General features: G+C 34.3%; 1 protein-coding gene and 1 pseudogene across 2 annotated transcripts in view; both read right to left on the reverse strand.

Annotated features, from left to right (window-relative positions):
• CCSER1 (coiled-coil serine rich protein 1) overlaps positions 1 to 27,137 on the reverse strand; it is a 1,291,424-nt gene that overhangs the window by 95,155 nt on the left and 1,169,132 nt on the right. The gene's annotated exons all lie outside the window — the stretch shown is intronic.
• LOC123789352 (keratin, type I cytoskeletal 18 pseudogene) lies at positions 20,100 to 21,935 on the reverse strand (annotated as a pseudogene).

A 27,137-nucleotide genomic window follows, 5' to 3' on the forward strand; every position in this document is an offset into this window, starting at 1 on the left:
ATGAGTCTTTTTCTCCTTTTTAGTTACATTTGAACAAGAAGTAAAAAATAATTTTTCATAGGTAACATGGTCCTGATAAAATGAGGTCAAAGCTCAAAGAAAGGATAATAAAGGTATGGGGCACAGAACAAGGTTCTTAGAACCAGAAACATCAAAGAAGAAATACCTGCACCAAAACAGAACTAATTCTCTTAGAATAATAGTTTTAACCAGTTCCTACACTTAAGTAAGTATATGTATCAACAATATATAGAAAAAGCTTATGGCTTAAATTTCGTACCTGAAGTTGTTTTCTTTTTTAATTAATAATTTTCCTGTCCTCATTCCATACCATGCATGAGCTCATTCAAATATTGTTATATGTAGACAGCAGACATTGGCAAACCACATCTGATTACTTTTTTTTTTAAGATTTTATTTATTTATTTGACAGAAAGAGAGGCAGCAAGAGAGGGAACACAAGCAGGGGGAGTGGGTAGAAGAGGGAGAAGCAGGCTTCCTGCTCGATCCCAGCACCCTGCGATCATGACCTGAACCGGAGGCAGACACTTAACGACTGAGCCACCCAGGCACCCCATCTATTACTTTTCTAAACATAATCATAAAATTTAAAGTAGGCAAAACAGGTAAAAAGTCTTGTTTTCTTTATTGAACAGTTATTATAAACGAGGCAGCAAGTATACACTCATTTAACTGCCCACATTTCATAGGAAATATGAGAAAACTAAAGCAAAAAGAATTAAATCAGTTAAAAGTCCAAGCTAGAATGTGGCACAGGCATTTGGATAGCTGAGTACCTGAGCCTTAAACACTCTAAAAAAGAAAGACATCCATGTGCAATGCTACCTAGGAGTATAATATTAAGCTAGATGTCTTCGTTAAAGAAAATTAAGAAGACATTTTAAATGATGAGCTCTTCCTCTGAAAAGGAATCATTTGTGAAAAAAATAAAAATAATGTCCTTTGCTCTAACCTATCTCCATAAAGATTAGATTGAGAAATGCTCTCTTAAAATTCAAAATGTTTTAAGTTTGAAAAACATTAAGAAAACATTGATCATTGCTATTAAAAAAATCAATCTTCTTCATATTAGTTACGTGAAAGTTTAGCTTTGATAATTTTTTAAGTGTGAAGACATATTTCCCGATTTTTCATAAGCTGTGATGTTCTATTGAATATCCCATGAGACTGTGTGAATATTTCTACACGCTATATTTCTAGTTACTCTTTATAACAACAAATACTGGTAATTGCTAGTATTATATGCAAAATACAGAACAGAGAATATTTTAATTCTGGGCAAAAATTCCCAAATATCTAAATTAAAGATTTATGCAAACTTTAATTGCATATTACATGATATTCATTAGAATCATATTCCAAATTAGCAACAGAAAAAATATCGTTTTGCTCTTGTTCTGGGTTGCTTACTGCTAGTATCTCATCTCTGCATGTGTAACACTGAAAAGAACTCCAGTGTAGAAACATAGTCACAAAGAACTACCTCGTGAGTTATCTTGCCTTGCTGACTTTCAACATTGCTGAGAATTACTTCTTTAGCTCAGTCTCTTTAAAAAATATATAGATATTTATGATATCGAGAAAAGAAATTAAACATATAATTGCATGGGTAAGGAAGCAAGCTCTGTGAATAAAATCAAATTACAAAGTATATCGACAGTCTATCAAGAAGTTTCATCCTTCTTTGGACAGTTTTTTAAAGCTTCACTCAATCTGCTAACTTGAGGAACTTGACTTACAATTAGAACTGATAACGAGGATAAGAGATGAGTCAGAAAAGAACATACCAAAAACGGAAGGGACAGCTAACAGAGTAACAGCAGACTCAGAAAGACTATATAATTTTGCTATGATAATGATGTGTTCGCAATATGGTGATTCTTAATCACCAAGAAGGATGAAGTGATAAGTATGCTGTAATTACTGCCTTTTAAATTGTAATTGGGAAATAGCAGTGATTACATTTTAATAAATGCTTCGTTTAAAAGGATACTTTTAAATTTTATTTTATAATAAACATGTCTTGGCACTTGAACATTTAAGGTTTCAAGTACCTTGAAAAATAATTTACATCCCACTACTCATATTTCAAAAATATAAATATTTATTTAATTTCATTTTTTCATTTCATTATCTTTGCGTTCTTTACTACGTGATAAAGTGGATCAATTATCTTCCCCGACGGTGGCACAGGAAAGCAATACATTTGAATATGTGTCTGACATAAGTGATATATAAATGTGGTTCTCTATTAATCTGAATAAAGTTACTCATATAAAGGCTCACATCCATCAGATTTTCTATGTTTAATTATGTTTATTTCTATGGGAAACTTGTTCTGCTCTCAAATTTCTAGGCTCCTTATGGGCAGTATTTATGAATACTTCACACTGCTCTCAGAGATTTTCTATCATTATGAGTTTGTTCCTCAAAAGTTTTTAATATAAAAGGCAAAATAATGTCTATACTATGTAAAATGAGAATTCATATATCTAGGCATCATTCTTAAAATGGTATTCTACACAGTCAATTCTACTAACACACTGAATCACTTGTTCCCTGAACTTACCTTGCATTTTCTCAAATCTATAAATCTCCCTCCTCTGGAATGATCCTATAAAACAATCCATCATAAAATGGCTTGGTTCACAGATCACTACCTCTATGAAGATTGTCCTCTATACCCTCAATCAGAAAATTGTCCAGGAAAAGCCTAAGAGCCTATAGAAATTGCTCCCGAGCATCTTCATAGTGTAAATCAATAAACACCTTCAACAACATCTTTACTGCTTAATAACGGGCTACTTCTTATATAGTGTTCTTTGGTACAGGCCATGCCATCATCTTAAAGCATAGAGCACATGGAGCCAATAATTTACAGTCATAAAAGCATCACCTTCTGATAGTTAGGCTTCTCTGGGGGATATAATGTGAGTACATAGTTCAGAAGTTGCTCCTCAGACATCGGAGGTTGTCCTAGAGAAGCCCTGGGAATACTGAGGATGGCTAATTTACCCAGGGCTCCCAGAAAAGTTACACATTTTTGATTTTGTAAATTTAGTTCTTCCTAAGATTTCACTGGAAGGAAGGATTCAGCAGCTAATAGCTCAAAAACCACTGATCCAAAAACATGGATGGATTGGCTTTCTACTGAGCTTTTCACAGATTTGGGGCCGCAGCAAATCTGAGATTATACTTCTAGCCAATAACATTGTTGCCAGTAACATTGGATTTTCATTCCTATAGACAGTAGGGTTGGTGTGGTGTTGCCTCCACTTCACTGTGATCAATGTTCAGCCTCTCTTACCCTAGAAAACACAGTGACTTGATCATTAGAAAACAAAACGAAGTAAAAATCGGCCCTTCCTTGAATCCACACAGGAATGTACAAGATAGAGGGAATCTAAAAGCAACTTAATATTTTGAACCTCGTTTTCTTTTACATTACTTCAAATTAAGTTTCTGAAGTAATGGGAGAATCTTTGGAAAGTTCTAAAAAAATCCCTGTCAAAAATGGTTGAACAGAAAGATAAAGGGCCTTCAAATTGGCTCAAACCACATTTTAAGAAGAAGAAACTCGGATAAAGTATATAATATAAATTCAAAGTAGCTTTCTAGCTACTTCAGTTAGTCTGGAGAATAGATGCCATTGACAGACACTCCACCCCCAGGACAGCAGAAGTAGGCCCTGACTCTGGCTGGGTCAGCTAAGCATGAGGTGATGTTAGCATTCAGGGTGGGAACAGTGACGAAGGGCAATAGTATGCTTAAAATCATGTCTTCACAGCTATTTGGCTACATTCACTTAAGCCAATTACCTAACTTCTTTAAGCCACCATTTCCTCAACTGTAGGGTATATATAATAGTTTTTGCTTCATAGGGTTAATGTGAAAAAAAAATTAATTAAATTAGATAATGGATGCAACAGTATAAATGATGGCCAATGTTACTGTTGTTGTTTTTATTATAAAGTTCGATCAGGAAACAACATCTTCCAAAAAGTCCTTTTGAAGCTTTACTTTGTTGTGAAGGGGAAAGTGGAGACTGAGAAGACATTGGAATCAAGATCTAACTGTTCCAGAGGCTATGTAAATACTGCACAGGCAACATGGTAAGAGACTAATGAGAGTGGGTGGCTTGAGAGAAGAAATATTACGAGAAACAGAAAGACCTCTAATTACTTTCCATATCATCCAGAATAAAATTGAAAACTCTTACAAGTGCCCGCAAGGCTTGGCATGAGCTGCCTCTCCAACCATCTACTTCTTGGACTTTACCTTCCACTCTCCATCCCTTCTACCAGCTCTGCTTTGGCCACCTAATTCTAGTCACAGTCCCTCATTCATTTTCTTTCAAAAGGATTTTCATGTTTCTGCCTCAGGATATCTGTACTTGCTGTTTCTTCTGCCTTAAACATCATTGCCCCATGTATCCCTACAGCTGGTTCAATCACTTTTTCCAGGACTGTGTAAATACTACCATCTCAAAGAAATCTTCCCTGATTACAAAAGAGCACTTTCTTCTACTTCATGTCACTCTTTCCATTTTTCCTTTATATGCTTAAAATTTACCATTTCCTAACAAATTTTATGCTTATTTGTTTAGTTTTCTTATCTATCTTCCTCTCACCCTCACGACAAGTCAGTCTCATGACTGCAGACTTTATTTCATTGCAATATCTTCAAGGTTTCAAACAGTGTCTGGCACATGGCAATTGCTTAGAATGTTTGTTGAATTAATTAATTAACTTATATCATCATTTGGCAGTTGGATTGGTTGTTGAAGATTCATATTTTGGGAGCAATGAATAACTGGAATTGATTTTTTAAAATCACATGAAAAATAACTGTTCTACATGATGAAAAAATACAGCTGGAAATATAAATAATTTTAGGTGACAATAGACAAGTGTCCATTTAACTCTTAATTTTTGGATGATTGCTTATGAGAACAAATAATCTAAAAATATTGACCAAGTACCTTGATTTTTTAAAAAATTTTGAATGATAGTCTCAAAATTCATAGATAAGCTGCTATAAAGTAGCATACATGAAAACATATTTATTATTTTCTAATGTTTTCTATAATAAGATTTTAAAATACTGCAAGTACACATTTAAGATAACTTACACTCATATTTTTTATTAATTTTATATTTAGCACATCACCTAAAATTAATTTTACAAAATAAAATCATAAAATTTTAAATAATACAGCAAATATGTAATATTTGTAATATGTCAAATCTCTGGATATTTAAAACAATTTTATAATTTGAAACAGACTATTTTTATTCAAAATTTCATTTAAATTCTAATTAGGTAACATAGTGTAATATTGGTTTCAGGAGTAGAATTTAGTGATTCATCACTTACATACAACACCCAATGTTCATCACGACAATTGCCCTCCCTAATACTCATTCCCCATTTAGCCCCTTCCATACCCACCTCCCTCCATCAACCTCCAGTTTGTTCTATATCACCAAGAGTCACTTATGGTTTGCTTCTCTCTCTCTCTCTTTTTTTCCTTCCCATATGTTCATCTGTTTTGTTTTTTAAATTCCACATATGACTGAAGTCATATGGCATTTGTCTTTTATGTTAAAAATAGCTATGTCATTTTTATCACAATATATAATCAACAGACTTAAATATAAAAGTAACAAGTTTTAGTTATATTAAAGTGGATGAATATGAATGAATATGATTTAGAAGATATTAAAATAATGGAAATTTTTAGAATCACATATTATATTGATTAACTGTGCACTTTGTTCTTTCGTTTGTATAATCAGTACAATAGAAACTATTAGAAATATTATTCTAAATCAAATTATGGAAATCACTGGCTAATGTAAATAATTGGTAGTGAAACATCCATTCTCTGCTACCTGCTGCATTATAACTTATTCTTAAAATATTTTTATTTAAAAACATACAAATAACTTAGTATTCTCTTTTGTTCTATAACTTGAGACTTGGAACATATTCATTTCCATACACAGAATCTTTTCCACAATGGAATAGTAAGGATTGTGCAAATTAGTTTCCCTTGGGTTCACAGCATGCCTTGTAAGTAGGCTTGTGTACATCCTCCCTATTGCCTTTTCACTCGTATTTCCCAATTTTTGAGGTATTTCAAATAAAAATCACCAAAATAGAAAGTAAAAAATGAAAACCACAATTCCCAATTAAAACTTTAATGTCATCTAAGTCAGCCACAGTGTAAACAAATGCTACTTTTTCTATTATTATACCTAAGGTATAAATATATTCCATATTTATTTTGTAAGGAAATCTACCTTTTCTGGTTTTAAATTAATAAAGCTTCTTTACAACTTACTTCCATGCCATTAAAAATATGAACTACCTCTTTAAACAATGTACATAGTTCATGTATGAATCCCTTCTCAATAACTTTATATGAGTTATATGTATTTGAGCAGTTATTGAAAAGTGAATCAGATTTTTTAACTAGCTAGCATTATGTAATGATTAATTATTATGGGGAAAAAAACCCAAGAGTTGAACGTGGAAATATTTGTAATGACCATGAAATAATAATCACAAATTTAAAATTATTTTTTCTTCAGCATTTTCCCAATTTGAGCATTTAAAAATAACTAAAGTCTGGTATTAAATTCTAGTATTAATTAAATAACTGGGATAGATAGTCCTTTGAAGGGCAAAAGTTTTGCTAGTCATTGTAATACTTTGAAAAAAGTCTACTTTCCACAAAGACATTATTTCAAGACATGTTACATCTATGCTCTCATCAACAGGACTACATGTCAATTACTTGCTCCGGGAAAGAATCAAAGTATGCCTTCTTTCCATGTATATGCCCTAAAATTTAGAAGTAATATGTAAGAAATAAATTTCCATATAACTGATAATGTGAAATATCAAATATAAAAAAATTAAAAAATATATTTTCTTCATATTAAACAAGTTTTCATCATATACCATTAATATTTTATTAAGAATTCTCAATAATTATAGTTAAGTGAATTGGAATATACGCAAAGCAGTCTAAAAGAATGATTTCATATTCTGAAATTAAAAAAAACTTGTTTTGAATTCTATTTTGTCATAAATCCTCTTTTCCTATCAAACTGAGAATCTTCATTTCATTATTTTAAAAATATGTGTGCATGTATATTCTAAATGAAGTCCTTATTAGTCATTATTTTTATATTTATATACGATTATCCTCAATTTTATTTCCAAATGATTTTCATCATAGCAATTCTGATTTTTAACTATCATTTTCATTAGAAGATATAGATACAGTCAAAATACAAAGAGATGAAAATAATCTGATGTATTTAAGGGACAAGCACTTCTGTCTAAACTAGAAAGATGTGGGGACCTGGGTGGCTCAGTTGGTTAAATGTCTGCCTTCAGCTCAGGGTCCTGGGATCGAGTTCTGCATCAGGCTTCTCTGCTCAGCGGAGAGTCTGCTTCTCCCCTTCCCTCTGCTCATTTTCTCTCTCAAATAAATAAAATCTTTAAAAATATATAAATAAACCAGAAAGATGTGCTTCTATGTATTAGTTACTGTCTTCTTTAAGCATAGTATGTTACTAGAAAGAAATGTTTTGACACCATAGGCAGCTTGCAAACATTGGGTAATAATTTCATTTCTGTCTGTAGGGCAAAATTGCAGTTCTGTTTGTAGGGCAAGAATACAAGTGAGTTCACTAGAGGTGGAGATAAAAGCCAGAAGCATACTCGATCATTGGCTCCTGCTTCTTCAAAAATACATGTTACTTATTTCCTTTTTCATAACAGACCCATATTTTTGTCATAGTACAAAAACAATGAAGTTTCTCTCTTATAATTCTATTATCTTTGCGCCAGAAAAGAATGGTGACATATATTATCTGAATTTCAAACATTTATTCATAGCATAAATCTGTCATGATTCTGGAACAAAATATTTTCCCCGACATTTAAGAGTCTTTTTGGAGCTTGCCAAATCATCCCTTTGTCCTCTACCACAGCTCTGTAATAATGTATTTGTGAAAATGATATTTAAGAAATGACAGCAAGGTTGATAAATAGTACTGGGTTATTGTCATTTCTTATTCATTTTATCCTGTCCCATACCAAAGAAACGTAATGGGAAATAGCTTTTCATCCATGTATCAGGAAATGAACCCAAGTCTACATTGACTTTTAGCAAAGATACTAGGTATAGGCCTCTTGGATCATTTTGAGATGCCAAGCATGTGAATGGAATTATAAATCAGAGTGCTACAAGATTGATTTTCTACAATTATATCAGTAGCTTCTAAAATCATTAAAGAAGTCCAATTATGTTCATATAGCAATGCTACTATTTTAATTCAAATAGCCATAAGTATAGGGGTGCCCAGGTGGCTCAGTCAGTTAAGCATCTACCTTTGGCTCAAGTCATGATCCCAGGGTCCTGGGATAGAGCCCCATATCTGGTTCCCTGTTCAGCAGGGAGTCTGCTTCTCCATTCCCTCTGCCCCTCCCCCTGATCGTGCTCTCTCTCTCTCTCTCACTCTCTCTCAAATAAATAAATAAAATCTTAAAAAAAAACCCAATAACAAATAGCTGAAAGTATAGATTTAGACTTAAGTAAGCTAGTGGTTCACAAAAGAGTCACCTAAGCTTCTGTTAAAATATAGATAACTGGATCCCACCTCCAGAATTTCTGATTCAGTTCTTTTGGGATGGGGTCCAAAATTTGCTTTTCTAATAATTTTCTGGCAATCCTAATGCTTTGGTTTTGGGGACCACACTTGGGAGATTCACCGAAATAAATCACGGACAGTTGACTCCCTTGGAAACTAAGAATCACTTGTTTTCAAATAAAAGGCTTTATAAACTCATTAATTTTGTGTATTACAGGAAAATATCTAGTCAGATATTGTCTACAATTTTCAGGCAATGTTTAATTAAGACATGAAAATGTAAGGATAAATATGAAATTTAAAATTTGTTTTGTTTTTCTCATTCTTTGAATATTGCACAGGATTCAAGATTGATTGACTGACTCATTGATTTTGTTTAGGAAAGACATATTCACCGACCCTAAGTATTGTCAGCCATTTTTCTACGCAGTGGTGACTGTGGCTGGAAATGAGCGATCATTTTAGCAACGTTAATCAAGGAAGGCCTTTGGGGGGTTGACATTTGACCTGGAATATGTAAAGAAGTAAGTTATGAAAAGATCTAAGAATAGAGTGAGCAGGAGTTCAAGGTTCTGAAGTACGATCAAGTTTGACTAAGCTGAACACAGTTTTTCAGTTTGTTAAGAAATGCTATATAAAGTGCAATTTGACTAAAGATTACAACTGGAGGTTTCAAAGAAAAATAAATTAAGAGCAGCTAAGGGAATTTCTGAATTTATTGACATAAACATTTTCACAGAATAGGAAGACTAAGACCAAATAATATTTATCAAACAAGTATGCTGACGTTAAAATCATAACCACAGTGGTGGGAAGCAGCTGGCTGCTTAAGCAGGACTGTTTGGAAGCTCATGTTATAATGCCAAACAATCCAGAAAGTCAGTCTACTCACTTATAACTGGGGACATTTTTTTGCTGGAACTGGAACCTGGAATGAAAATATATATATGGGCTCTCCCTGAAATTCTCATTGTTAAAGCATATGAGAAGCTGAATTTTGGAATAAATTACACTTGACAAAAATGAAATCAAAGTAAAATAAAGCAATAACATTTCAATCCAACTGACTTTAATGAGTCCTAATAAATCCAGTCAAACCCACAAGAGAGAACATATCTTTCTAGTAAGTAGAGAGTTTGAGGATCTCTCCACTTTACTTTAAGACAGGACACTGCTGGAAACTTTAACATTAAGTTTTTACTATTTTGGCTGCTTTTTTCTAATTTGTGTAAAAACCATCAGTACCCTCTGTCAATATGTTCATTTTAATCAGATGGGGTATAACACAACTTACTATGCTGTAGATTTATATTTGCTAAAATAGTGACATTCCCCTTAGGACTTAATGACAGTTCCCTTGGGATTCTACCTGTGTCTATTATGACATACTTTGAGGAATCCTCAAATTCTTTAGCTTCTCATATATTTAGGGTTTGGAATGTGGTTGCTTACAGCAACAGCTAAACTCTCTTATTATACTTTTTTTTTTAAGAGGTCACCTAAATTTCTTTTGGGAAATAGCTTGCAATCTCTAGGTTATGGATTGAATTGTGTCCCCCCAAATTCCTATGTTGTGTTTTAACTTAGTCACCTCTTGAAAGGCCCTATTTCCAATATTGTCACATTTTGAGATTTTGGAGTGACAAAGTCAAAAAGAAATTATTAGGTTGGGCCCTAATCAAATCTGGCTGGTGTCCTTATAAGAAGAAGAAATTTTAACACAAAAAGTGATACCAGGGATATGTACACAAAAAGAAAAGTCCATTTGAGGACACAGAGAAAAGACGGATATCTGCAAGCCAGTAGAGTGGCTTTGAAAGAAACTAAACCTGTCTAAGCCTTAATCATGGATATCTAACCTCCAGAACTGCGGGAAAATAAATTTTTATTGTGTAAGCCAACCATTCTGTGGTATTTTGTTATGGCTGCCCTAGCAAACTAAAGCACCTTGTGATTTCTGACTATGAAAGCATTCAAATACTACATGCCACAATGGCTGGTACCATCTTTGGAACATTAGTAGTAGGCAGGGCAGTGGTGAGGAGGTGCTTTAGTGGAGAAAAGGCAAGGAAGGGAGAGGAGGAATAACCAATGAATGGATTTCCTTTTTGTAGTAAAACAAATGAAATTAGATGTGATGGCAGTCTCTCTCTCTCTCTCTCTCTGACTCTCTCTCATACACACACACACACACACACACACACACACACACACACCCTAAGAGAAAAAATATCATCTGACAAAAATGTACTCCCAGTAGAACAATGATCTATGGATTGAGTGCCTGCTTCTGAGTTCAATAATGATTGAGAAGACACTTGGAACATATAAACACTTTCTTGGAAGTAAGAAGTATCAGATTCTATCATTTAGATTAGGAATGAGACTTTAAAACAGTGGTAATCTAGACTGAAGTTTCCAACATGCCAAACATCTCCTGAATTTATGTGACATTTAAAAAGATAAAGAAATATGACTGTATTCTGCTATTCGTTAATCCCTTGGAATTGAGCAGTGGTTTTGTGAGGTGCTCTAACAAAACAAAGTACATAAACATGAAATATTTCTGTCATAGTACATAGACCAGAAAGAAAGACAAAAACAAAAAATGGTGTCAATCTCAATGACACTGAAGTTTGTTATAATGGAGAAAGTAGTATTAGAAATTATTCAATGAAATGTTTTTATTTTGCTGATGTAAATTTTAACATTTAACAATATATCCTTACATTGCAGAATTGTTTTTATTTTCTTTGAACTTTTGTGCATAATAATATATCCCTCTAATAACTTGTGAAACTTTCTATTTGTGGTTGTGCTACAACATTAAAATTACCTGAATTTGCTTAATCATTAAAAAAGGAGTCACAAGCATGTACTTCCAAAGTGTGTGTCAGCTAATACCAATAAAACAGAAAAAAAATAGATTATGTATTTTTATAAAGAATAAGTGAAAAACAACACAAACCCAAACATATAGGATTTAGTTATGTCTTTTCGTATTTTTCCTAATTTATTACTTAAAAACAACTTCTAGAATTTGACTTAAGAAGATTTCTTCTGGTATATGTAAATATAGAACTATAAGCATGTCATATATATGGTGATGTCAAATATATGTCTTCAAAAATTGCCCACAGGTATATAATTTCAAACTTAGATTTTAAAAAAGCAAACTACAGCACCTATACTTTCTTGCATATATCATATTGCATACATAATTCAGTTTCTGTTATCTGTTTCTGACATTATTAAAGTAGAGCTAGAATTTTAGACATTAGCATATGAATCCGAGAATCTTTTTAGATTTTTATGGTATATTTTCTTTCAACCCTTCTAGTGACTGATCATTACTGCGATTATCCAAATTATTCAACTTTCTTCTTTTCATAAAAATAATTGTCTATTGCCAGCATTACCTTATACCAAAACTAGATAAAGACACTACCAAAAAAAAAAAAATTAGGACAGGCCAATATCTCTGATGAATATAGATGCAAAATCCTCAACAAAACACTAGCAAACTGAATCCAACAACATGTTAAAAAAATCATCCACAACAATCAATAGTATTTATTCCTGGGTTGCAAAGGTATTTCAATATTCACAATTCAATATGATACATCACATCAACAAGAGAAAGGATAAGAATCATATGATCACTTCAACAGACTCAGGAAAAGCATTTGACAACACTTATTCATGATAAAAACCCCCAACAAAGTAGATTTAGAGGGAACATATAGGCCATTTATGAAAAATCCACAGCTAATATCATCCTTAATGAGAGTTTTTTCCCCTACAGTAAGGAACAAGACAAGGATGTCCACTCTCACCTCTTTCATTCAACATAGTACTGAAGTCCTAATCACAGCAATCAGACATCCAAATCAGTAAGGAAGATGTAACTTTCGCTATTTGCAGATGACACAATACTATATATAGAAAACCTGAAAGGCTCCACAAAAAAACCTGCTAGAACTGATAAATGAACTCACTAAGTCCCAGGATACAAAATCAACATACAGAAATCAGTTGCATGATAGACATGCAATAATGAAGCAGCAGAAAGAAAAATTAAGAAAACAATCCCATTCACAAATGCAACAAAAATAGTAAAATACCAAGGCATAAACCTAACCAAAGAGGTGAGAGACCTGTACTCTGAAAACTATAAAACATTGATGAACAAATTTGAAGATGACACAAGAAATGGAAAGATTATTTCATGCTCATGGACTGGAAGAACAAATATTGTTAAAATATCTATACTACCCAAAGCAATCTATACATTTAATGCAATCCCTATCCAAATACCAACAGCAATTTTCATAGAACTAGAACAAACAATACTAAAATTTGTATGGAACCACAAAAGACCCCAAATATCCAAAGTAACATTGAAAATAAAAGCAAAGCTGGAGGCATCATAATTCCAGACTTCAAGTTATATTATAAAGCTGTAGTAATCAAAATGGTATGGTACTGGCACAAAACCAGACACATAGAACAATGGAACAGAATAGAAAACCCAGAAATAAACCCACAATTATATGGCCAATTAATCTTCAACAAGCAAGAAAGACTATCCAATAGGAAAAAGACAGTTTCTTCAACAATGGTATTGGGAAAACTGGACAGCTAGATGCAAAAGAATGAAACTGGTTCACTTCCTTAAAACAAACACAAAAATAAATTAAAAGTTGATTGAAGAGCTAAATGTGAGGCCTAAAATCATAAAAATCCTAAAAGAGAGCACACGTAGTAACTTCTCTGAAATTGGCCATAGCAATTTTTTTTCTATATAGGTCCCCTAAGGCAAGGGAAACAAAAGTAAAAACAAACTATTGGGACTTCATCAAAATAAAAAGCTTCTCACAGTGAGGGAAACAGTCAACAAAATTTAAAGGCAACCTATGGAATGGGAGAAGTTATTTGCAAATGATATATCTGATAAAGGGTTAGTATCCAAAAAAATACAAAAACTTATAAAACTTTACACTCAAAAAAAAAATCATCTGATTAAAAAATGGACAGAAGACATGAACAAGTATTTCTTCAAAGAAAACATCCACATGGCCAAAAAACACATGAAAAGATGCTCATCATCAATTAACATGAGGGAAATGCAAATCAAAACTACAATGAGATATCACCTCATATCTGTCAGAATGGCTAAAATCAACAACATGAGAACAACAGGTGTTAACAAGGATGTGGAGAAAAAGGAACCCTAATGCACTGTTGGTGGAAATGAGAACTGATGAAGCCACTGTGGGAAAACAGTATGGAGGTTCCTTTAAAAGTTAAAATGGAACTACCCTATGATGCAGCAATTCCATTACTGGGCATTTACCCAAAGAAAACAAAACACTAATCAAAGGGATACATGCACTCCAATGTTTATAGCAGCATTATCCACAATAGCCAAATTATGGAAAGAGTCCAAGTGTCCATCAACAGATGAATGGATAAAGAAGATGTGGGGTGTATGTATGAATGTGTGTATATATACACACACTAACGTACATGTATATTATGGAATATTATACAGCCTCAAACAATGAAATCTTGCCATTTGCAATGATATGGATGGAGCTAAAGAGTATAAAGCCATGCAAAATTTAAGTCAGTCAGAGAAAGACAAATCCCATATGATGTCACTCATGTGGAATTTAAGAAACAAAATAAATGAGCAAAGGGGGGGAAAAAAGAGAGGCAAACCAAGAAGCAAATTCTTAATTAAAGAACAAACTGATGGTTACCAGAGGAGTGGTGGGCGGGGTGAGTGAAATGGGGATGAGAATAGGTGATGGGGATAAAGGAGTGCACTTCTCATCTCATGATGAGCACCAGGTGATGTATGGAATTATTGGATCACTATATCATATACCTGAAACTAATATCAGATGAAACAGAGAAGGAGGCAAACCATAAGAAACCTTAACTATAGGAAACAAACTGAGGGTTGCTGTAAGAGGTAGGTGGTAGGATGGGGTAAAAAATTAATTGTTTGGGTATCTGCCATCTAATTAATTAAAATTATTATTCTAATGATCAAGAAAACTGGAATGTCAGTATAATTTTTCACCCATCTGTCATTTTATTATCTGGACTATTGATTTTTCTTCAATTCGTAAAACAGAGGATGTGAACACATTATCCTCTAGCCCAATAATATCTATATATTTATCAATCTGAAAATTGGATACATAAATACTATCCAAATCACTGTTGACTTGGGGTAAGTGCTTTTATTAATGACATTGATAATGTCATTCTATATGTCTTCTATATGTAGGCAGCTATCTCAGGATGAAGATATGGAATAAAATTAGGTAAATTAGATAATAGATCCCTAGATCCATAGACTTTATACTGAGTCTCATACTAATACTAAAAATAATAGCCATGATTTTCTGAGTTCTGGCTATGTGCCAGGCATTGGGCTAGGCCCTAAAGAGTATGCATCATGATCTTTATTTTATCAATATGGAAACCTAAAATTAAAAGTTCAAATGAACTGTCCAACATCAGAGAGCTACTAATTTGTAGGACTAGTATTTTAATTTAGCTCTGACTCCCCAAAATGCTGTTGTTTTCACTTTAACATATTCCCTTAATTTTTTTTTTTTTTAAAGATTTTATTTATTTATGTGACAGAGAGACAGCCAGCGAGAGAGAGAACACAAGCAGGGGGAGTGGGAGAGGAAGAAGCAGGCTCCCAGTGGAGGAGCCTGATGTGGGGCTCGATCCTGGAACGCCAGGATCACGCCCTGAGGCGAAGGCAGACGCTTTAACCACTGCGCTACCCAGGCGCCCCGAACATATTCCCTTTAAAACAACATTATGACTAAAACAACCTAGCGCAACTAAGAACGAACCTACAATCTCTGGCTAATGAGACCAGCACTTGGTTTCTGCTCTTTTGTGGTTTCTACTGAAGAGGACTTAAAGGAGAATACTATATGAGAACGTGCTGTTGACTGCACAAGGTGCTAAGCTTCATGAGTTTAAACCGCCAGATTTTTTTATCTCTTTGTATGCCCTCCTCAGAAGCTTTCATAATAAAATTACTTTCCTAAAGCATATGGCCTTTTTAAGTTATCTTTTCCACAAGTTAAAAATGTTTATGATGAAGAATAACTTTACTCACATTCCATATGTTTCCTCATCTCAAGGAGAAGCTCTGCAGATTTTTGTCTGGAGCTGGTTGAAGCAAAGAATTATGTTTTCCCTAATACCATATAATATAGGCATTGGCAGAACACAGGAATATAGAATATGAAACAGGAATTTGGAGTTGGTAGTAAGCACAACTTAACTAGGGATAGCAAAGATCACCAACTGTCACTGAAGGAAATAAAATTTCAGAGGAGGCATCCATCAGTAATTTACCCATCTACCTATTTTATTCATAGTTCTATTTAACTATTAGTTGATATAAATTGTTTTGATGAAGGATAAAGAGGACAGAATAGTTTCTGGGGGGAAATAATGTACAGGTAAAGTACCTATCTATGATTTTTTTTTAGTTTCCTCCTCCAGTTAAGGCACATGATGGGGGTATGACCTGCCTCTATGATACTGCTAAGGAAACAAGTGGTCAATAAAATCTCTTAATATTCTATCGACTAGACCTGTCTCTATCTTTAAGTTATACAAGTGACCTTGAAAAGCTACAGCAGGGCCAGTTGGGTAAATTGTGCCCATGAGAGTGTCTTGGTACTGGTAACAAATATAATGATACCAAGATGTCAGTGGTTATGATAGCAAAGAATTTCATTCAAACACAAAATCTATCATCTTTTAATTATGAAAAAACATTTTAAAAAATATTATATCTTCAGATTATGTTTTACATCTATAAATAGAGTTTGGAAGTTTCATTTGGCACAAAAAGGCTCATATACTTTTAATCAGTCCAAAAAAAAAAAAATCAGGGGGTTACTACTGATTGATCTGGGTAGAAAAAAATCTTTAACCAAATAGCACCACAGGCTCAAGTAAGAACATTTAGATTCTTGAGTTCCCTTTGTTCATTTTAATATCAATCCCAGCCAAGACATTTTAGTGGCAGTTATAATTATTTTACAACTGCCTTGGAAGCTTGTCATATTGCAGCAGTTACAGAGATGCTATCATAATAGCCTGTCTCAAGAAAGCTTCAGCAAAGACTTAAAATCAAAGCTCACCAGTTGGCAAAGTCACAGATTGATAAAGTAAAAGTGAATTGGAAATTCACCAGGTAAACAAAAGCTCCAAGTCATTTAAAAACAATGAAAAATAGGTCACTGCTTTCATGTGTGCCAATCGCACCAGAATTCTAAAATAAAACCTAGTAACTTCTTATTAAGGACTTAAATAAAATCTTTAGATATTTTTAAGCCAACATGACAAAAATATATAGTTGTGCCAGACACGCACAAAATGATAATATGAGTACACACACAGTCTTCTTAATGCCTTCAAAAGCCTCCTAAATCAGTTCAAAGGGAAAAGAATCTCACCACCGAGTCCTGCCAGTTCTAGTGAGAGAATTGTTTACCACACGCCGCAAAACAAGCAGACTGTGGCCCAGGGGAGCAAGTCATCACAGCTCTTTTGATGGCCCATCTATATTGCTTAATGGTAACTATGAGCCCAGCACCCCCAGATCTGTGTAGTGCGGCTGGGTCACTGTGAATCTGCATGATCTCGGCTCCCAGGTGGAGGTCTGGTTGTTTTAGTTGGCCGTGCAGAGTTCTGCACCTTATTTGGGTAGATGACACTGGTGGTAATGATGTCAGATAGGTTTTTACACAATGTAGGCAATTCTCCTAATGGTGTTATTATCTTCCAAATTCAGGGATGAGGCTACAGAGTTTCCTTGTGATGCTTTGCATCTTACATTTATCCTTAATACCTTACCCACCTGTCACCCTATCGTGTGCTTTTAGGATGGTGCACTGAGCAGTGTTTCCAACTTATGGTAGGATGAAAAGAGCTTTGTCTTTCTTCATTTGAAAAATTTTGGCCCAATTAGCAGCATGATTTGGACCTTAAGCAAATAATGTTGAACTGAACAAATTGGTAAAATAGTATTTTCTTCACCCATGGCACTGGAGAAGTCATTTGAGCAATATTTATAAAAATAGACTATTTGCATCTACAGACTGAATGGTTGCACTTTCAACCTGAAAGGCTATGCGTTAATTTATAATTTTCCTGAGACCCAAATTTGAATCATTTACATTAGAATGTGCAAGAGTGAGTTTCTTAGCTGGTAAATGAGCAAAACAAATAGATTGATATTCATCTCTCAGTACTACTTATTCTTTGTCTATGCATATTTATTTTTGTAGGGATAGGGAAAATCATATGTTCCAATTTAAAATGGAAATTCATAGAGTTCCTATGAACATCTCTTGCAAAGTCAAAGATCTACTGACGGATGGCAAATATCAAGAACCCAAAGCAAATATATCTTACTAATCATTCTCTCTTCTGAGATTGTATTCAACCTAACCTTCCTTCTTACACAGCCCTTGTGGTAACCATTACCAGTCTATCAGAATAGGCATGAGAGATAAAATCTATTTGCCATCCCTTGTATACTATATATGAAGAGGCACTGGCAAGGTCTCCTTTATTTTGATATTTTCCTTTCCATTTTAGTCCTTTACAATCTAAATGTTATTAATAAAATGAAAAAGGTTAATTGCATTAGAAGACAGCTGGAATATTTAGAAAAAGGGGCAATAGAATTATTTCCAACTATAAATGATTTAATACCTTCAATATTAGCATATTAGCCTTTAAAACCACCTTAGAAACCTTTAATGTGAAAAAAGGTGCTGAATGGCTATTATCTATACCATACCTTATGAATGTAAGTATCCATTACTTCACTTCAAATTTAACATTCAATTTAACATGTTCTTACTTTCCAAACTTCTTCCAGAATTGCACGCTCAGAAAGGCACCTGGGAGTCACTATTGACTCTCTTCCAAAGCACACAAAATTAACCGTTTTATCCCTTTTCATGTGATTTGTGGATTTTTATATTTGAGAAATATCATAGATTTAATGTAGGTTGGTTATGGTTAAATTCAATCCATGTAAGTGAAATCATAGTGACGTAAGTATTTATCCACAGGAAGTTCTCTAGGCCTTCACCCATAGTGCTATGGCTCTCCTTGACTCTAACCTTTTAAGCACAGCCTTTAAGTTGATGTGAAAGACAAGAAAGAAAAAAATAATTGCCAATTTCAAGAAAAGAAATGGAATGAACACACACTCATTAGCAATTAAGTTTCTAAAAGACTAAACTAAACCAGAAGTCTTTCTTAAAGAAAAATACTATGTGTAGTCCACTTTTTCCAAGTCATCACATTTTTAAAAGCCATTCTCTATTGAAGAGATTTTTTAAAGTACTTATCTTATTGTTATTTTATTTCATAGAGAGCCAGTGGGAGAGCCATTTCTCAGTTGAAATGTCAAAATTATAATTAAGATTCTTATGATACAAAGTTTATCTTGCGTAAAGACATAAGTACATTTTCAAAGATCTGAAATCTATAAATACACCCATTAGATAAATCTTCATTGAATGTTCCACATATAAATTAATTTTATACTACTTTTTCCTTTTGACAGTCTAAGAAAATAATAAAGTATTTGAACAGTGAACTTGAAGATTTGTAAGGCAAAATTTAGGAGATCGTGTAATTTATTTGGATAAAAGATTGAATTTTGCCTAATTCCCTTCAAGGGGAAATAATTATTATACTAGTTTATTCATTATCACTAAAACAAGAGTCACTTATTTACATTTTAAGATATGCAATCCTTTAATACAACTTTTTTGTGTGTGATGTTTCTCAAACATTATTACAGCTCTCAAGTAAATGATTTGTTCCCTTTTCAGTTATAGAATTAAGTCCATCATTTAAAATAATGAGTTTTAGTAATTTTTAAAGTTAACTCCAATGATTAACATTAACTCTGAATAGAAATTTTAAATGTCATGAGAACATATCTACGCAACCAAACTGAAAAGAAATCACCCTTTCTTAGATTACTAATAAAATTTACTACTGTCATTGCTTCCCTTTCATCAAATAACCTATTTGTATGGTCATAACTATTGTTTTATTATCTTCATATTTTCCTTTATTTTACAGGTATGTTTAGCAAAAGTAAAATGTGAAGTTTCAGAAAACGATTTCAGTATTTCACGTACACAGAATATAATGGCTTGTATTTCAATAAAATGTTATGAATAAAAAAAGGATTTAAATTGTCTGATAAAGAAGAAACTAGGTCACTTAAAATAATTCTCTTTCAATTAGAGTGTAAAAAATCTCATTTATTCAGGATTTTTATTACTTTAGAATTCATGACAATTAGAGCAATGACTAGTTTGAAGTTTACAGTTATATTATATCTGAAGAAAAATTTCACTCTTTAATACAGTCAACTTTCCCTTATGTCTTTTTTTTTTTTTTTTTTTTACTTCTTAACTTTTTATTGGCCTCCTGGTCCCCAAAGAGTGCCCTGTTTCTGCTCCTTCAAAGCCTCAAAATTTTTGTGTTATTGGTCTCAGACACCTTGCCTTCCACGATTCGGCAGGTGGTAGTCTTTTGGATGGTTTGCATGGAGTTGCATTTGTCCAGAGAGTCACCAAGATTGAAGTCCTCTCTGTTTACCAGCAGGCAGTGGTAGGTGGTGATCTCAGCCTCCAGCTTGACCCTGATGTTCATCAGGGCCTCCTACACCTGGGTCTGGTGCTGCCATTCTGTGCAAATCTAGGACAGCTCCAACTCCAGGTGCAGCAGAATCCCCTTGACCTGCTCTCTTTGCATAGCATAGCATCCGCTTCCCTCAGGTTGTTCTCCAACTTTGCATTCAGATTTCTCATCTAGTCCTGGTGGGTCTCCAAGGACTGGGCCGTACATTTCAGCTCCCTGAGCATCATTTCAGCTGCTCCTATTTCAGTGGCCTACACAGTGACCACTGTTGTGTTCTCCTCAGTCTTCTTAGATCAGTACTTGTCCAGCTCTTCTGGGTTCTTCTAAGCCAGCTTATGGTACTGGGCCTGCCTGTCTGCCATAATCTTTCTGAGATCCTAAGATCTGGGGCATCCAACTCCATGGTCAACCCCAAGTTGATAATCTGTTTTTATAGACCTTTTAGTTTCTCCTTGTGTTTCTTTATGAAAAGCAGCTCTTCCTTGGAAGTCTCAATCTCCATGTCCAGCTGCTGCCAAGTGATAATTGGTATCATCAAAAACCTTGTGAGGTCCATGGATATCACTCTTCACAGACTGGTGCATGACAAGCTCTGTCTTATATTTGACTCTGAAGTCATCAGCAGGACAAAGGGCATTGGCAGTCTGCAGAATTATGTAGGCATTGTCCACAGAATTTGTAAAGATTTGAGTCCTCAGCTCCTTGATGGTCTTGAAGTAATATCCCCAATCCCTGATCCACATTCCTTTCTTTTCCAGGTGTTCCCAGATTTAGATCTCCAGTCTCTGGTTATGAGCCTTCTGGCTCCTCACCCTGTCTACAGAGGAGGGCAGACAGTCATTCAGAAGGGGAACCCCTTCTCAGCCGGGATGCATCTTATCCCCACCAGGCCCCTGACCATCCCCATGGCCATGAACCAGGACTTCCAGCTGCCCTGTAAGCTGGTGGAAAGGGACATCAAGATCCATAAGCCTGACTTCCACTGCCTGCATAGATCCTGGTCATGCTGCTGAAAAGATGGACCTAGTGGCTGGGCGACTGCATGGAGCTTGGGGACTGATAGTTGGAGAAGAAGGTGAAGTGAGCAGTGAATTTTTCACACTGTTGAATTTTCCAGTTCACTTTTCTTCAGGAGAGATGTAAGAAGGCATTGATAAAGCGTAGTTTATGAATCAGGCATTTTATATGTATGACTATCTTATTTCAGTCTCACAACAATCCTTTAAGGTAAATATGTCCTAAAAGCATCACTTTTCTATAATTTTTTATAATGAAGAAACTATTTAAAACCCTAAAAGGCAAGAAAATTGAACTTTTGTCCATTGTTAAAATGACAAAATAATCTGAGAAAGAAACCGTGATGGGGATTAAAGTGCACACTTACCATGATGAGCACCGAGTAATGTATAGAATTGTCGAATCACTATCTTGTATCCCTGAAACTAATACAACACTGTATGTTACCTACACTAGAATTAAATTTTTTTAAAAAAATAAATTAAAAAAACTGTAAATATATCTAGTTATAATACTAGACACAAAGTCAGTGTTCATTAATTATTAGATTTTTTTCTTCAAATCATCCATTTGTGTACTCAGCAGTTACTAGATTCATAAATTACCTACCATAAAACTAAAATATAAAATATAGTGATAAAGCTACATACACTTTCTTCCATGTGGTTTCTTCCATTTTTTTCCAACCCTAGTATAGACTCATCTCACAATGCTGGAAAGCAGCATAGATTCAGCCAAGATATATAACACCTGCCAGATTTGCTTGGGTTCTTTCGAAGATAATACTGAGCAGCTAGGTAAAGGTGAAGTGGTAGGTGTAATTTGTCTAAAATAGATGGAAAACTTAGCACACATCATTGAATTTGTATGCTCCAAATGCTTAGGTTTAAAAGTCAGTAAGCCTGGCAAGGGAAGGTGACAAGACATTTAAATAGATGTAAAATTTTCTTTAGGAGAAAAGATGTGCTGTGGAAAAAGTAAACACTTGTAACAGAAAAATAAATAGGGGCCTCTCAACTTCATAAGTAGTCTTGAGAGATTTTCTGTGGCCTGACATAGAAATGACCCAGAGGAAAGTAGAATTCGAATTAAAATTGAGCAAAAGAAATCACCTATAAATGAACATAATCACTTTCTCAAGTGGACAGTATTATCAGGTTGATGAGAGACTTGTTTCTGGCTCTGCTCATTTACAGAACAATAATTTTACCAGGAAATGGCATAAAACTCCAAATGCTAGGAATATTTATTTTTTAAATTTGCAGAATTGCCATGAAATATTATCAAGCACAATTCTAAGTGTCCAAATGACCATGTAGAAATCACAATCCATAGCGGGCTCAAATCCCTTACCCTTAAATTTTTTTAGTCCATTATGAAAATTATGAAACTCAGTAATGAAATGAAGTAACCTCATGTATGAGAGAATAATCCAAAGGTCGCTCAAATTCAAAGTATAAAGGACATTTGATGCGTGAAGGCTGGAAGATTATCTGAACAATTACATCTTTGCTGCATTCAGCAACAGTTGTGATCAGCAAGAGGTTAGTGATCTTATTTTCCACAACCAAGGACAAAGTAAGGAGGAGACTTCATCTGCAAGAAAATGAGTTAGAAAAAAGAATCTTAGTAGGAATGCTCTTCAGCTTGAACTGCAAGCAAAGAGCTCAGCAGGGCTTGTCCAGAAGAAAGTGAGGTCTCCAGTCTTTATTAGCTGACAGGTCAAACACTGGACCTGCTGTGACTAAAAATGAAGGAATTTACCCAGTTGTTTTAAGAAGTTTGAACTTTATTTTCTAGGTTTAGCTTCCTTAATACCTCAGCACAAAGACACTGTGCTGTTACTTATCTTTTTTTGTTATCATTAGGTTCATATCATTTCTGGAAATATTTTTTCTTTTTTCTTTTTTCTTTTTTTTCATTAATCTATTTGAGAAAGAGAGAGAGCAGAGAGGGAGAGCGAGAGGGAAAAGGAGACTCCTTGCTGAGCAGAGAGCCATATGTGGATGTGGGGCTCCATCCCAGGACCCTGAGATCATGACCTGAGCCAAAGGCAGATGCATAACTCACTGAGCCACCAGGTGCCCCTCTGCAAATATTTTCGAAGGAGAAACCAAGATATATATTTAGATATGCTTGACCTAAGTGCTTTGCCTGTGAACAGCTATACAATTTTTTTTTTTTTTTAGTATTTCTGGTACTTTACAGGTAATGTGTAGTGTGCCCAATACAAATTAGTCTTATTAAGACAAATTTACATACAAGGCAATGGTTGCCTGTCTTCGCGTTTGTCTCTTGTAGACTTGTGGAGTTCAGGCAGTTCAGGAAACCTTATAAAACACCCTCACAAAAGGAAGTCACAATTCAAATTATTTTAGAGGCTGGGTATTATGGAATCTATGGCAATATGAAGAAGACATGCACTACCTGAAGGCATTCAAATTAAACTTTAATTGTACCAGCAAAAGACAGGATATCCATGTGTCAGTTTTGCCCTCTGTCTATGGATCACCATTTTGGGACTTTCACCGTAGAAGTTACTTTCCAGGATTTGTTTAGAACATCTAAGCATACATTCCATAATGAGATTTAGATGCTAATCATGTGTATGTCATAGCGTATAGAGAATGTTCTGATGCAAATTCTTATTAACATAGTCATGACAGAGCCTTAAGGAATTCAACTAAGAAATTGCTATTGCTCCAGTCCAGACTACAGTCAGTCTCTTTTGGACTACATTGGGTTGCCCCACTCAGGCTCATCAGAAACGTCCATCTCTTATTAATTCTAATATTTATTAATACTTAGTACTAAACTGGAACTCTGCTTTTGCACTTCAGGTAAAGTCCTTACTACTGAAGTTTTATCTTCAAGTTCTATAATCTTTTCTTCTGTAGTGCTTTATCTGCTATTACGCCTATCCAATGTATTTTTCATCTCTAGAAGTTCAAATTAGGTCTATTTTATGTTTCATATTCTCAGCATACTCATATTTTCCTTCCATCTTCTTGATTACTTGAAGAATATAATGGCTCTTTTAATGTTCTTTTCTACTATTCCATTATTTGTTTCATTTCTGGATATGTTTACATTGATTGACTTTTCTCCCTATTATGTATGGATCCTGGTTTCCTGCTTCCTTGTCTGCCTGGTAGATTTTTATTGAAATGTGAAGCGTCAGATATTTTAAAGAAATAAATCCTTTAAATATTTTGAAATTTATTATGGTTTGCAATTAAGTTACTTGGAAATAATATGACGATCTTTTGATTTGCTTTTAAATTTGTCAGCCAGGACCCTAGCAGTCTTTAATGTAGGTCTAACTTAGTTCTCCTACACAGGCCATATCCTTCTGCTTGTTACCCAGGCATGAGAAGCTGGCTTTTGAGAAAGCTCTGAGAATCACTCCTCCTATTCTTTTTCCTCATTTTGAGTAGTTTCCTCACAGAAATGCTCTGATTAGTACTGGGCTGGAGACTGGTGGGGAAACTTCTGTAGACCGCTGAGCCCTCTCCTACAGTTCTCCCCTCTCAGGTGCAATGCCTTCTCAATCCCAGCCACCTTAGCCTCCCCAAATATTCCATCTCCTTAATTCAGGACTCCCCCTGAGCTCTGTCTGGGTTCCTTCTCTCTGCCCTTCAGCCTAAAACTGCAGACAGAAAGCTGGGGCATTTGTAAGGCCCCTCTCATTTATTTCTCCTCAGAGACCACTATGCTGTATAGTTTGTTTGTTTAATGTTCAAAATCTACTGTTTTACATATTTTATCCAAATTTTTAGTTGGTTAAGGTAACAGAATAAATTTGATCCCTGTTACTCCATCATGACTGCTAAACAGAAGTCTTTCCTGAGGTTTTATGAACAGATATCTGATTAAATAATTTTCTATATGATCTGATTATTATTATTATCCTTCTTATTTGTCATGAATGAGTGATGCTTCAGTTCTGTGTTTCTAAGCAAAGCTTTCTGAGAAATCCATGTTCTATGAATCAGGAGAAAATAAAAGACCTCTTTGGTAGGAATATTTGCTCCTTAGTAGGACTAGGAAGTAAAATAATTCTCCCCTTGGACAGCATAGTGACCTATCCAGTATAACAATATTAAACTCCCCAGCTACTGGGATATTGTGTTTTACCATATGCCTTTCCCCTTACAGTACATAGGTCCAGAACAGTTACATGGAAAATAAATAGATCATATCTTCAGATTAGAACTTGGATGTTCAGTGCAAAAATAAAATAATAATAGTTAACGCACGTTTTCTAAATGTAACCTTGCATTGTTAGAACTCTATTACAACTCTTCGAAATCCCAGGAAATCCCAGGAAAATCTAAAAAATCTTAGTTGTTTTTTCAGTTTAACAATGACCAATTCTCTTTCCAAAAAGGTAGCCTAATCCTTGTAATAGTTCATAAAATACCAACCATGTTAAAATATGAATCACTTTTCAGTTTCAAATATGCTTACAAATAGATAAATATTTAATTTTTATTTTAGTGGGGATAGAGAAAGGTAATCACTAAAAGAGTGACACACTTTAGATTAAATGCCTGATTATGCCTAAAGACTTGGACCCATCTGGATTTCATATTTGAAATTTTTAATTTCAAAATTAGGTGTCAGTTTGGGATTCTAAATTGCTATTGCTTTTGCCATTTTCCCTCAATATAAACTCTGTCATTGATCAATACTCTCTAGTGGACCAATGCCTTGAAAATATTACTGTATCTGCTTCAGAGGCATAGAGGAGGGAGGACTCATCCTGTGCTGAAAGCAGCTACACAGGAGGGTAACACTGAAAACATAAATAAAGATACTGAACACATGGATTCAATAATAGAATATGTAGAAACATATAACATATTTCAGCCCTGGAATTAGACCCTGAAACAGAATCCCTGCTGAGTGTATTACCCTATCATTCAGCATCAGGAATAAGATTTATAAATTAAAGATTGCTGTCTTTTCAAGGGTTTTGTATTTTTTCTTCTTCTCTTGGAACACTTTATACCCAGATAGCTACATGGCCCACTCCCTCCCATCCTACAAGTCTCTACAAATATGTCACATTATTAATGAGACCTTTCCTAGGGTAAAACAGTAGACCATCCCTAACCCACCCACCCATCAATACCTTAATGCCCTTATTCTCTTCTATTTCTTTCGTAGCTCTTATTACTGCCTGCACTTCTATATATTCAGTTTTAATTTCTTTGTTGTCTGCCTTTCCCCACTGGAATGCAAGCTTCACAAGGCCAGTAACTTCATCCATTTTTTCTAACTACTGTAATCTCAGTTTCTTGGCGCATACTAGACACCCCGTAAACATTTGTTGAATGAATGAATGAATGAAGCACTAAATATTGTGCCTGGTCCATAATAAATGTTTAGTCAAATTACTGATGACTTTTTATCACGATCATCATCATCATTGTAAATTTTGTCATTACTCTAAAACAGAAAATTCTTCCAAGCTCCTCAGTTGTCTGTATGATCATATATGAACATCACATAAAAACAAAGTATTTTGACACTCAAAATAAGGAACTCTAAGATCACACACTGAGTGAGTTACAGTTAATTTAGAACACTTGTAGGTAAAATAAATCACCCCAAACATGTGACTGTTGTTCTTGATAAATGAGTTTTAAGCTATTACTTTATTTAGTATCAGGTTATTTGATGGTTTGTTGA

The sequence above is a fragment of the Ursus americanus genome, chromosome 8 (genome assembly GCF_024610735.1).
Source record: "Ursus americanus isolate L20-20 chromosome 8, mUrsAme1.1.p, whole genome shotgun sequence".
NCBI lineage: Eukaryota > Metazoa > Chordata > Mammalia > Carnivora > Ursidae > Ursus > Ursus americanus.